Below are 12,299 nucleotides of genomic sequence, written 5' to 3' on the forward strand. Positions count from 1 at the left end.
ATACACAGCAGGTTCTTTACATATTGGGAAAATATGAGTCTTCACCTTCTTTTGTATCTGCATTCTTCTATTATTTTATTTATTGGGTTTAAGAGATACTGCTCTTAATTTAGAAAATCCCAGAGAGGTTCAGAAATTATATGTATGTAGCCTACCAAATTGCTATATTGTAATTTTCCCTCTGCAGTTCCTGTATATTCTTCACTTTTGTTTTCAGATAGCTTGAACTTAATTTCTTAAATGTTGGCATGTGTGCAATCCCCACTATTTCCTTAAAGGTCACTGAGTACATTGTGAAAAAGAGAAAGAAGTAAATAAATGCTCGTTCACCCAAGAAGACAGGTGATATTTGAATCATTCTTACCAGGCAATTTTCACCCTCCTTCAGATTTATTCATTGTGTCAGCAACAACAAATCAATCGCAAGTTGCTTGTTCAAATACGTATTCTTGTTTAGCAGGTGGAGAGAATAAATTTGAGAAAAGCAACTAGTACAAAGCCAGAGAGTTTCAACTGAAAATCCTACCAGTGGCCACTACTTAATTTCTAAAGGGAGAGATTCTGGCGCTCAAGCCTACACAAATAGATAGAGATTAAATTTAGACATTATTTAGTTCTATTGAAATCTATGAGACTTAATTCTAGGAACGATATACAATTTCAATCCAGCCTAGATTTTACAGTGAACTACCACCACCTCTCTCATCCTGTCCAACCAGTCCTCAGATGGAACATAGTTGAATATTAGTTTAATATGAGTTTATAATATAATATAGTTTATAATATATAATATGTTATAGTTTAATATTCAGAACTATGAAACTTTCTAACGGCTGGTTCGACCATTGTACTTACAAGGTGTACTGAGGACTATTCTGTTTGTTTGCTTGCTTGCTTTAATCGTGTAAAGTTGCTAGGAGTGGCTTCAACACATGGCGCCTCCACCATGCAGAGTAGAAATGCTTTTTAAAATGATGTAGGAAGTGTCCATCATTGTAGTACAAGAAATGGCTGCTCCCAGTGTTGCAAAAATGCTGTTCATTTCCCTGGTAGGCTTACTCTGATTTACCACCAAGAACGAGACGTTAGACGAGGGTTACCCAAGTTTTATTCTGCAGAATAGAGACACACTCACCGCTTATGCTTAAAGTGAGCTGCCTGCCATATTCCTGAACAGGCCTTGTTTTATATCTTATCTCAATGATGCTATATGACAATAAAAAGTTACAAGCAAGCAGTTTAGTAAAACGAAACTTAAAGATAAGTCATCACCTTTTGGGTATCTGCCAATTACATCTGCATAGACAAGTACATCAGAATTCCCAGCTAGTTTCTTTGTTCTTATCTTAGTACATTGCAATCAATACCAGCAGTAGAATAGGAGGCAGCCATTTTGTTGTATGTATAATGGCACTTTGTGCACAGAATTACACAGGAAGCAACATGCAGCCACTTCTTGCACTGTTTTTGAAATCATTTTTACAAGTGATGGAGGGGCCGTGCTTTTAAGCTGTTCCAAGCAGTTTACGCTGATAAAAGCAAGGGAAACAAATACAGAACACCTCTCACTATACCTCATAAGAATTCTTTAATTTGTTGGGGGGTGGTGGAGGGTTGCCTTGTCTTATGTGTGGAGATTTTTTAGGATTTTCCCAGAATTATCCTAAACAAATCTGCACAGGAACAGGGCAGGCATTTGCAGACATCTGCAGACCAAAACAGGACAGGATGGCCTGGTTTAGATTCATCCATCCCTAGTCATGACTTACTTGTCCCATAAGTTTCAATGGGCCTAAAGAATGATAAACCTATTCTGGATCCAGCCCATTATCTTCTGACCTGAAAGGCCCAATCAGTTACCTAATCCCAGCTATTCGGAGCAAGCTGGGTTACTTTAAGGAACAACATGGACCTGTCTATGCTTATAGGCCCTCTCTGAAATGAAGAACTATGCATCTAATCTTAGTTTGGGATAAACAACTTTCAGATGTTATAAAACCAGGTCACATTGACTAAATTGTTTGTGGGATACTAAAGCTACATTTGTGCCTGCAGTTTCGAGGAAAGTTTGCCAGATGCCGATATTCATAAAATTATACTTTTCCAGCAAGGGGGGGGGAGAGAGATTCAGATATTTGATATCTGCAGTACCGAGAAATAGAAAGACATAATGACATATATAATATCCTGGCATTTTAAAGACAGCAAATCTCTACCCCCTTCCTCCTTCCCCAAACCATTTGATAGTCTCTCTTACTTGTCATTACACCAGCATTTGCCATTTCCTGAAGGTAAAGTACAAAGGAAGATAAATTTTATTTGACCAATTTTTGCTAGACAAGCAAACTGTCCACTTGTAAAGGTTAAAAATGTAACAATAAAAAATCCAACTCAGTTTTAATGTTCTTTCCTAAAGAAAATGGGTTACTTCCATGACTGTTCCTTCACATTCTTACAGATTTATTTAATTCAGAAAAATCAATGAGATGATGCAAAAAGTCTATATCCATTAAAGTACACCAGAGGATTTGTTTTTGAAAGAGTGGCACTAGCAAAGCCTTTTGGTAATGGATAAATAAAAAAGCAGCTGGTACCTTCTTACTGATAAACTTTCATGCTTTGTACTTAAGACATCTTTTTTCTTGTGCATTCATGATATTTGTGCTCAGGATGTTATTGTGGCGGTCAAATGTCATCCTGCTTTCAATACTGTTTGTACCTGCAAAGGTTTTGGGGCAGTCAAACTGCTTCATTTCCAATCTGTGCACATTTCGTAAGTTCCTGCTTCAGTACCATGACTTTTTATACCACAAATGTTCTGGTTTATTTTTGTCCTGCTTTTGTTGTGCTATAGCTCCTCCAGGCAGCAATAATGTAGTGTCACTGGGGAAGCATGGAAGAACAAACTGGAGCAGAATAAATCCACCACTAATGTACTATTATAATGTCAAGAATATGTTGCAGAATACACCTGCAATAAAATACCAGTCTAAAGAGGCTTAGACTCTCTTGTACCATCAATTTTGTCCAGGCTGGCTTGCTCTATAGCTAATTTGTAAAATGTATTAGGCTTGTAAATTTGTTTAATTATACAAAAGCAACAAGTGTCAACCCTGTAGCTGGACCAAAAGCTTTCAGTTGAAAGACTTTGAAATCAATCATTGATTTACATTCACAATATGTCATGGGGTGGTATTCAATGCTTGTCCGACTCAGAGTAGACCCATTGAAGTTCATGGAGATGACTAACTTATTTAGATAATCTGAAATAAAGAAAGGGCATGAAACAGGCTGATAATGCTCTTCAAAGGGTCTATTTAATAATTAATTTTAACTCTTGCATTTCAACTCTGGGGCCTTTAAATATGCATTTAAAATATCTTACAATCAAGCACAAAAATGAGAAACTGTGTAAAATGGATTCAGTAATATTCACTATCGACTGAAGGCAGAGCTACAAAAAGGGATACCCAGGATCTAGTGCATATACAAGAGCAATAACTAGAATGCTGTCACATTCAATATATACATGAATTGAAAGTTTTCTAGAAAATCCAGTAGGCAGAGCAATACTAAAGTGTGTGTGGGCATTCTATTGCAAAGAAACCTCCCACTTCCTAAACCCTACTGGCACAAGCTGGCCAGGGCAGAAGATCTTTATTTTTATTTTGTTATTTATTTTATTTTTAAAAATCCCACTCATTGACACTAATGGAAGGGAAAATAAGTACACCAGCTAGGTCAGAAATACTATTTTGCCCTTTGTTGCAGAATGTCAGGAGAATGAGGGTTCTTGGTATCTGGCAGATCCAAGATGTCTGCCACTCTGGCCCTGACTCAGCCCAGGAATACCCTGTTTCTGGCCCTACCACTCCCTGGCACACTGCCAGCAGCAAAGCGATGGAGGTGGACTTTTCCAGCATTGTACTAGGGGGGCTTTGTTTCCTGGACTTCTTCCTCTGCCTGTGGAGAGGGAGATTCATAGCATAGGATTGCTTGCAAAGCTTTAATTTGAAGAGAAGATATTTCTCAAAAAATCAACATGACATGATTCTTCCACTTGAACCTATGTGAACCTACAAAGACATGAAGCAATCTTCTACTGATTCAGACCATTGGACCATCTAGTGCAACAGTCTGTAGCTGTTCACGTCTTAGATAGAGGTGTCTCCCTTTGAACTGAGGCTTTCAACACACATAGCATGTGCTCTGTCACTAGGGTGTGACCCCTCCCCATGTATACTGTGGAAACACAGCACCTGGGCATTGCGTTGGGCCCCAAATGGAACATTATCATATATACACATGCTACTATATTGGGCCCTTTGTGTGTGTGTGTTTTTAATCATTATAAAAGATAAATCTAAAAAGGTAACAGTGAAAATTTAAAGCTTAAAACTTATAAGGCTTCTAACACCAATATCTAATGGATTCTGACTGATTAATGAGGTTTTTCCGGTATACAGTTTTAATGAAAAAAGTTAGTCTGCTTTACTTACACAGTTTGCAAGATTTTCAAGGTCCTAAATCCTCATTATGAATAATTACTTACTGCCCAGGAATGAAGAATAAACTGGAAGTGACAAAAGCATAATGTTATTGATGCACAAGCATAATGTTATTGAGGCAATAGAAATGAAGGGGGGGGAAGAGAACAGAATAGTGTTGACATGTGAATTATTCCATTGCTTTATTTAATGGAGGCATATGGGGTTTTGTTCCTGTCTCTTTATATTTATTCATGTAATGGACTGTCACCTAAAATAAAGGATGGGATATAAATTAACTTGGTAAAAGGTTTGTGTTCCAAAATTTCCACTAACAACGTTTTCAATGAACTTTCCTCATTTATAGATGGTTTCTACCCACCCCCACATCCCCAGTACACAGATATCCTGGATATATCAGGCTCCAAGCCCAGAAACTGACTCAGATGTGTCAAAGATTGTCTAAGAACTTGGCATCCTTATCTCTGGCTACATTGTAACCACTGCACTGTTAGGCAACCCAGTGTTTTCTGTGTTCCAGTTCACCAGAGTGGAGTACTTCCATTCTAGGTTTTATGCAAAGCTCAGCAGCTCTAGAGACCAGGCAGCTGAGGACATAGATTTCTGGAGGTCTTTTTCATGCGTAGTGTGTGCTTGAGTGTGCTGTAATGAAGTGTTTTGGTCACCATCCTTTGTGTAAAGAGTACTTCTTAAAGCCACCACAGGGTCAAACTACGGTCCAATCCATATTTGTGTTATTTTGTGGTCAGTGGAGGCTGGTTCACTAGGGCAAATGGGGCATTGCTCTGTCAGCCTCAGTACATCCTCAGCCAGGACTCCACCTCCCTCCTTACTAGCAACCAGTCAGAGTGGATCTGTCTGTCATTGGCTCTGGCTCCACCTAGGGTTGGTCTCCCGCAGTGGAGGTTGGTTCACTAGGGCAAGTGGGGCATTGCTCTGTCAGCCTCAGTACATCCTCAGCCAGGCTTCCACCTCCCTCCTTACTAGCAACCAGTCAGAGTGGATCTGTCTGCCATTGGCTCTGGCTCCACCTAGGGTTGGTCTCCCGCAGTGGAGGTTGGTTCACTAGGGCAAGTGGGGCAGTGCTCCACCAACCTCAGAGTGTCCTCAGCCATCCTGCACCTGTCTAACTAGTTACTTACATCCAGTCCAGGGGGTGGTCCTGGCTGTCGGCTTTCTTTTCCCTTGTAGGACTCACGAGGGAGGAGGATGGGGACACAACAAGAGTTAGTAGGCTCTGCCTGCCTTATGCCCTAACAGTCTCAGTGGGCACCAGCCACTGCTGCTGCTGCTGCTGCTGCTTCTTACTTGCCATGAGTCACATGTCACTAGGGATGGGTGAGAATTTCGATTCAGTTTGCATTTCCAGAATTTAACAAATTTGCACTATCCGAAACAATATGAAAACTGAAACACATCCATCCTTCAAAATTTGCATTTATTAGAATTTTGGGATGCAGTTCTCCAACTAAACAATATTTACAAAAATGCATATATTAGGGGAAAGTGTGCATAAAAATGAATATATGAGTAAAAATAACAGGCACAAAAGCATGATATGATGAGAAATGGTTTGCAAAAATGTGTACCTTTGTCAAAACTGCCTACAAAAATGTGTTTATTTGCAGAAATTCACACTAAAATGATGGAGAATTTTCATGAGTTTTTTTTAAAAAAATCGCAGATTGCTGCAGAAATGTAGAGAACTGAGTTTAACATTAGAAAAGTAGGAAACTGAGAGAACCGAAATACACAGATATTTCCATCCCTACATGACACATGACACAACTTGTAGTAATATAGCTGCTTCTGCTCCTTCATTCCAGGATTTTTCAGATTCTTATGTGATTCCTTTTTTACTAATTTGTATTGTTGATTTCCATGTGAACCAACTGCAGGCTATTATTACTACTATTGATGGGAGTGGCATTGAACCAGTTTGGTACCCTTTCTCCTCCACTGTCCTCCCCCCACCTTTAGCCTTTAACCCCAGACAATTGGGAATGAATATGCGGGAAGAGGTTTTATCCTCCATTTTCCTCTCAATGACTTGGCAATTTTTTACCGTCCTCCTCCCTCACTTCCTCTGCTGCCCCCCAAATGCAAAAACCTGGAGGACTGATTTCTGATTTCTCCAGAAGACTTAACCTCTTTCCCTATTAGGAATTCAAAAGACCTAGGTATCAACAAAGCTGGCCAATCCCCTTTTGCTCTTGTCTTCAAGTTTCATCTGTATACATGTAATGGGACAGACAGAAGCCTAGAATCAGAGTTATTCACATATATTGGATCAAGGGGTAAGAGAGTTATAGATTTTATGATCCTGTCTCAACAACTTGTTCCTTACCTCATGATCTTTAAAGTTCTTGCAAGGCCCAAGAGTGACCATGTGCCAATCCAATCTCATTTTCCTTTCCAGTTGGATTTATCCCTTCAGTGCCAGCCCTTCCAGAAAACCTGACAGTCCAAGGTGACAAAAGGGTCTGCTGGAGTGGGAAGGTACAAGAAGGAATAAATATATTTTTAATGTCCCCTAGGATATTAACTTTAAGGGATCACCTTTTGTTCTTTTCAGATCTCTTCAAAAATTTTGATAAAATAGTGAAAGAAATTAGGCCTCTTGTGATTAGCTCCAAAGCCGGCCACTCAGTTAGGCAGCCACATCAAGGTTGGTTTGATGAGCAGTGCGCTGCTCACAAACGCATCCTAGCAAAAGCTATAAGGAAATTAAGAAAAGTGGATTCCCTAGAAAATTTTAACTCCTACATACAACTGCGTAGAGAGTATAAAAATTTGCTGCATAGTAAAAAGGATAAGCACATACACCAGTTGTGGATGGAGTTAGGTTTGGCAACCTTAGAAAAGAATTCAGCTAGATTTTGGACCTTGGTAACAAGAGGGATAAAAGGAGGTAAAGGCTTCATTGACAATCCAGTTACTTCATCACAATGGTACACACATTTTTCCTCCCTTTTTAATCACCTCTCACCAGGGTACCTTTAGGTACTCCTCATAATATAGATTCTTTACTGCTCTCCTCTTGCCTTGAATGGGACCCTGTAACCCCAGATGAAATATATATTTTGATTAACTCTCTGCCTCCAAAAAAAGCTCCCGGGGAGGACATGCTTCCTGCAGAAGTGTTTAAATCAAATCCTGCCTGGTGGTGCCCAGTTTTTGCTACTATGTTTACATGTATTAACCATTATGGGAAAATCCCTCAGGGTTGGGGAGTAAGTATAGTTGTCCCCATCTATAAAAGAGGTTCTAAGGCAGATCCAATTTTTTTTAGACCATTTATTTATTTATTTATTACATTTGTATACCGCCCCATAGCTGAAGCTCTCTGTGAGGTTTACAACAATTAAAAACATTAAAAACAAATATACAAATTTAAAAACACATTTTTTAAAAAGCAATTTAAAAACATACTAAAATGCATGGTTTTTAGGCAATTAGCCTGCTCAGTGTTGTTGCTAAATTGTATTCTAAATATCTGTTATGCAAATTAGAATCTTGGGCTACTGAAAACTTAGTTATAGCTGAAGAGCACGCAGGGTTTATAAAGGGAAAGTCCACAATAGATCAATGCTTTATTCTTCATCACCTGATCCAGACATACTCCCAAAATGGTTGAAAAGAGCTTTTTGTTGCCTTTGTCTATTTTACTTCTGCCTTTGATCTCATTGACAGAGGTTGGTTGTGGCAAAAGTTATCTGCCAGTAACATTGACAGAAGATTACTGTATTTAATACAAATGTTGCAGTCTTTTTTCAGGGTAAAGCTTGGGCAAATGGATTACTATCAGAAAATATACCAACCAACAGAAGCGTATGCTAGGGATACCTCTTGGCGCCCTTTCTTTTTAATTTTTATATCAATGGCTTAGGTCATGAATTTAGTGGCTTGGAATATCTTCCAGTTTCAGTCCTAGATGCCAAGTTCTCTGTTCTCTTGTATGCCAATGACATAGCTATGATTTCCACCACATTAATTGGGATGTGAAGGTAATTAAGAGGTTTGAGTACTTTCTGTTCAAAGGAGCACCTATATATCAATCATGCCAAAACAGAAGTGGTAGCTTTGGGGAGGAAGAAAAAACCCATGAATGGAAATTGGATGACAAACCCATTGAACAACAACGTAATTTCAGATACTTGGGATGGGGGTTTAATGCCCAACTTTCATGGAAGCCATATTTGGATTCAATCAACTTGAAATCCTCCCATTCCATACAATCATTGATGTGTTTCTCTAAGTTCCACGGGGGGAGCTTGGTTGCATCTACAGTTGAGGTGTTTCAGAAGAAGATAGTCCCACAACTGCTGTATGGCTCAGAGCTTTGGGGGTATACAAATGTCTCTTCTCTCAAGGTAGTGCTGACTTCCTTCATGAGATCCCTGTTAGCTGACCCTCAAAGTACACCTGCATTTCTATTAAGGGCAGAAACAGAGCTATGTTCTATAGAATTGTGTGTTCATGCTGCACTTGCCTTGTATTGGCTGAAGTTGGCTTGTATGAATGATTTGCGCCTGCCAAAGAAATGCTTTCTAGAACAACTGCAAACTCCAACCCAAAGCTGCTGGGTAAATTCTGTTAAATCTACTCTGTCTGCTTCTGGGATCAACACAGAAGTTTTACCTTTCCTCTCTTCCGTTACAGTTAAACAGTTGTTCAAAGAAAGAATCCATCTTTATTCTAAATTGTGGGACCTCTACTCAGTAACCCAAATGTCATTTTCTATTTGGTATCCACTATATAAAACAACATTTGGCATGGAGCAATACTTCGTATTTCTGACAGCGGTGCCTTTCACAGCTTTACTACTTCAGACTATGCCCTCTGCTTTTTTGGATGGAAGAATTTTTAACATTCCAACTCATCAAAGAGTTTGTATCTGTGAATCTGGTGAAGTTGAGGACATTGTACATTATTTACTAAGCTGCCCCCTATACAAGTCCTCAAGGCTTAAATTTCTTTCCTACATCCTTCGCTCGTTGTCAAATAGATATTTCCGGGAGCAGATATAGCCAGGAAATGAAGAGGCAAGACAAGATGAAGTGTGGGTACATCAAGGGCCACGTTTATTCAGATAAAGCCATTAAGTGATTGCATAATAAATGATCTGCAGAGAAAATTGTGGGACCTAACTCTTACCCAATCAGGAGAGGACACTTTGCCATGGGAAAGGGGGTGGTCCAAGCCCAATTCCCTTCTCTAGGCCCCATCCCTGCAGGATGGTTAGGGAGGCCTTCCTGCTCCACCTCCCCTCAGGGCTGCACAACTCTGAGTGGGTGTTACAGGTTAGCCCCAAAGGTGAGTCTTATCCTGCCAACAGGCCTGGAAAGCAGGCCTCAGAACCCACCAATTACTTTAAAGGGTGCCTAAGGGGGCTCACCAAGCCCTACGCTGCGAATTTCCCACACATATCCACCAAACATGTCCAAAATAACATATTTGAATCAGTACACTATTGGGCCAGGCTACCAATCAGCCAAACTGAATTAAGCCAAAATAGCCAAATACATATAATCCAAGCAGCCAAATTAGAAGAATAGTACAGGGTAGGTAAAAAACTTGTCAGCAAATGAAGGCTGACGAGCCAAAAATTCCTACCCAGCCCCAAGGCGACCAGTTAAACTTGTACTGCTCTGCAGGGATGGTGGGCAGGTGTCACGTAAGGCCGGAAAGAGGCCAAAGGAGGACGGAGCAGGGCTTAAATAGCCACCCTGCCCCGCCCTCTACATGATGCAACGTGCGTGGCCACACACCCCCAAAGGGGGGAAGGGGCTTTGAAGCCATGCCAGGTCCTCCCAACATGGCTGCAAAGGCCCACCATCACCAGAGCTCTTGGGGTCTGACTGTGGCAGGCAACAATACATTCAGAACTACCCAGGTAGCAAATTTTGCTCTAGCTGCAGGGAAACTAAGAGCTAGATACCAAAACAAAAACCTTGTGGGTTGGGTGGGTTATGCCCTGGCACCATTATGGCTGTAATACTTATCTACTAAGTCATGGGTCAGTGTATCTTTCGCCCAGGAGAGGAAATTTTATTTGAAATTTAGTGCTGTTGACCCTATACTGTATGCTGTTGAACTGTGTTTGTTGAAATATGACTTGTATTTTAATATGTATTTTTTATTTTCCTTTTTAAAAAGTTAAAGGTGTCCCCGCATTTATAGTGTGAGTCGTTTCCGACTCTTAGGGTGATGTCTTGCGACATTTACTAGGCAGACCGTATATATGGGGTGGGATTGCCAGTTCCTTCCCCGGCCTTTCTTTACCCCCCAGCATATGCCGGGTACTCATTTTACTGACCACGGATGGATGGAAGGCTGAGTGGACCTCAACCCCTTTTACCGGAGATTCGACTTCCTCCTTCCATTGGAATCGAACTCCGGCTGTGAGCAGAGCTTCGGCTGCGTTACCGCTGCTTACCACTCTGCGCCATGGAATTGTGGTAGCCTATGGCTTTGAGCAATAAAGATTCATTTCATTTTGTTTCCCAAAACAGCTGGTGACCACAGCTTGGTGGGCCAGAAACACCGGGGCAGAGAGGGTGAAAGGAGCAAGAATGGGGCAGAAGGAGCAGAAGACCCCCAACTCCTAAGAGAAAGAGGAGGAGGATGCTTCTTACTCCCCTCCCAAGTTCTTGGGAACTAGCTTTCTTTCCACTAATGTTTTTCCTGTTCTATATTTTGAGCAACATGCTGCTGCCGCCGCCACCAAAACCATCAATGCAAATAGCAGCTTCAGAAGTGGAATTTTTCCTCAGGGCTGCAGCAAAGGAGGAAAGGGTCAAATTCACCCTCCATACCTGGTTTGTTCCCATTAGTTATTAGCAAATGGTGGGATCATGTTATATATAGATATGGATATAGATGTGGATATTAGATGAGCTATGCTACTGTGAAAGAGTGAAAAGTCTGGTCTGTGCATTGAATCTACAGCTGTGTGGGGAGGGGCCCATTCACCAAATTTCTCTGGGGGAAGGAATTCCCCAATAGTTTCTCAGGGTTGAGTCTCACCTTTCCTCTTCTCTAAGGGTCTTTTCATCTGCTATTACAACTAGCGGCAGCAGCAACTATGTTGGCAGCCTGGCCACCATTTTGCCTCCACAATGCTCTGAACCTAGTGTCTCCATTACCTTTTGTGGTTCCCCTCTTAGCTAATGTTTTAAGGAGGCTACAGAAGTATGATTTGGCTTAAACAGGGGTGTGGGGTTGTGGGTTTCATAAATTCATATTGTCCCATATCATTTAGTTTAGTTTATGCCCCTTTCCCCATATGAGCCTGCCCTCCCATTTTTTTATTCATTGAAATTTAAATATTTAGTAACTATATTTAATAAAGATTTAAATATTCAAATGTCTACTAAATATTTTAAATATGTTTGTACCACCCTTTGTCAACAAATTATCAGGGCAATGTACAACATATATAAAATCATAATACGAAACAATAAGTCAAATATCATTAAAAATGAATAAAATTAAAGAAGATTGAGCATAATACATTTTAACATGCCATTAAAAACTCCAGCAGCAGAATATACAACAAAACACTCAATGAAAAGCTGGGGAAATTAAAGCCTTAAGATCTTGAACTGATGCAGCCTGCCATATATCTTTTGGCTGTTTTACTGAACTGGTTTCAACTGTCCCTGCTGGGTTTCTTTTAAAAATATTTTTCATTTGCTACTGAACTGCTGTTTTCTGATGCTGTTTTAATATAGTTGCGTATTTGCATTAGATTGAAGGTGATATTTCAAAGTGTTAACTTATGGCTTT

The 12,299-nt window shown here is 40.2% G+C and overlaps 1 long non-coding RNA gene across 1 annotated transcript in view; it reads right to left on the reverse strand.

Moving 5' to 3' along the window:
• Positions 1–326: 326 nt before the first annotated feature.
• The window catches only part of LOC133390596 (uncharacterized), a 76,272-nt gene continuing 64,299 nt past the window's right edge, over positions 327–12,299 (reverse strand). Inside the window, exons 2-4 of the long non-coding RNA XR_009764433.1 lie at positions 6,856–6,994; positions 4,500–4,573; positions 327–3,263 (exon numbers count right to left, since the gene is read on the reverse strand). This is a non-coding gene — a long non-coding RNA (uncharacterized LOC133390596). The remainder of the gene's footprint in view (positions 3,264–4,499; positions 4,574–6,855; positions 6,995–12,299) is intronic.

The sequence above is a fragment of the Rhineura floridana genome, chromosome 8 (genome assembly GCF_030035675.1).
Source record: "Rhineura floridana isolate rRhiFlo1 chromosome 8, rRhiFlo1.hap2, whole genome shotgun sequence".
NCBI classification, from domain to species: Eukaryota; Metazoa; Chordata; class Lepidosauria; order Squamata; family Rhineuridae; genus Rhineura; species Rhineura floridana.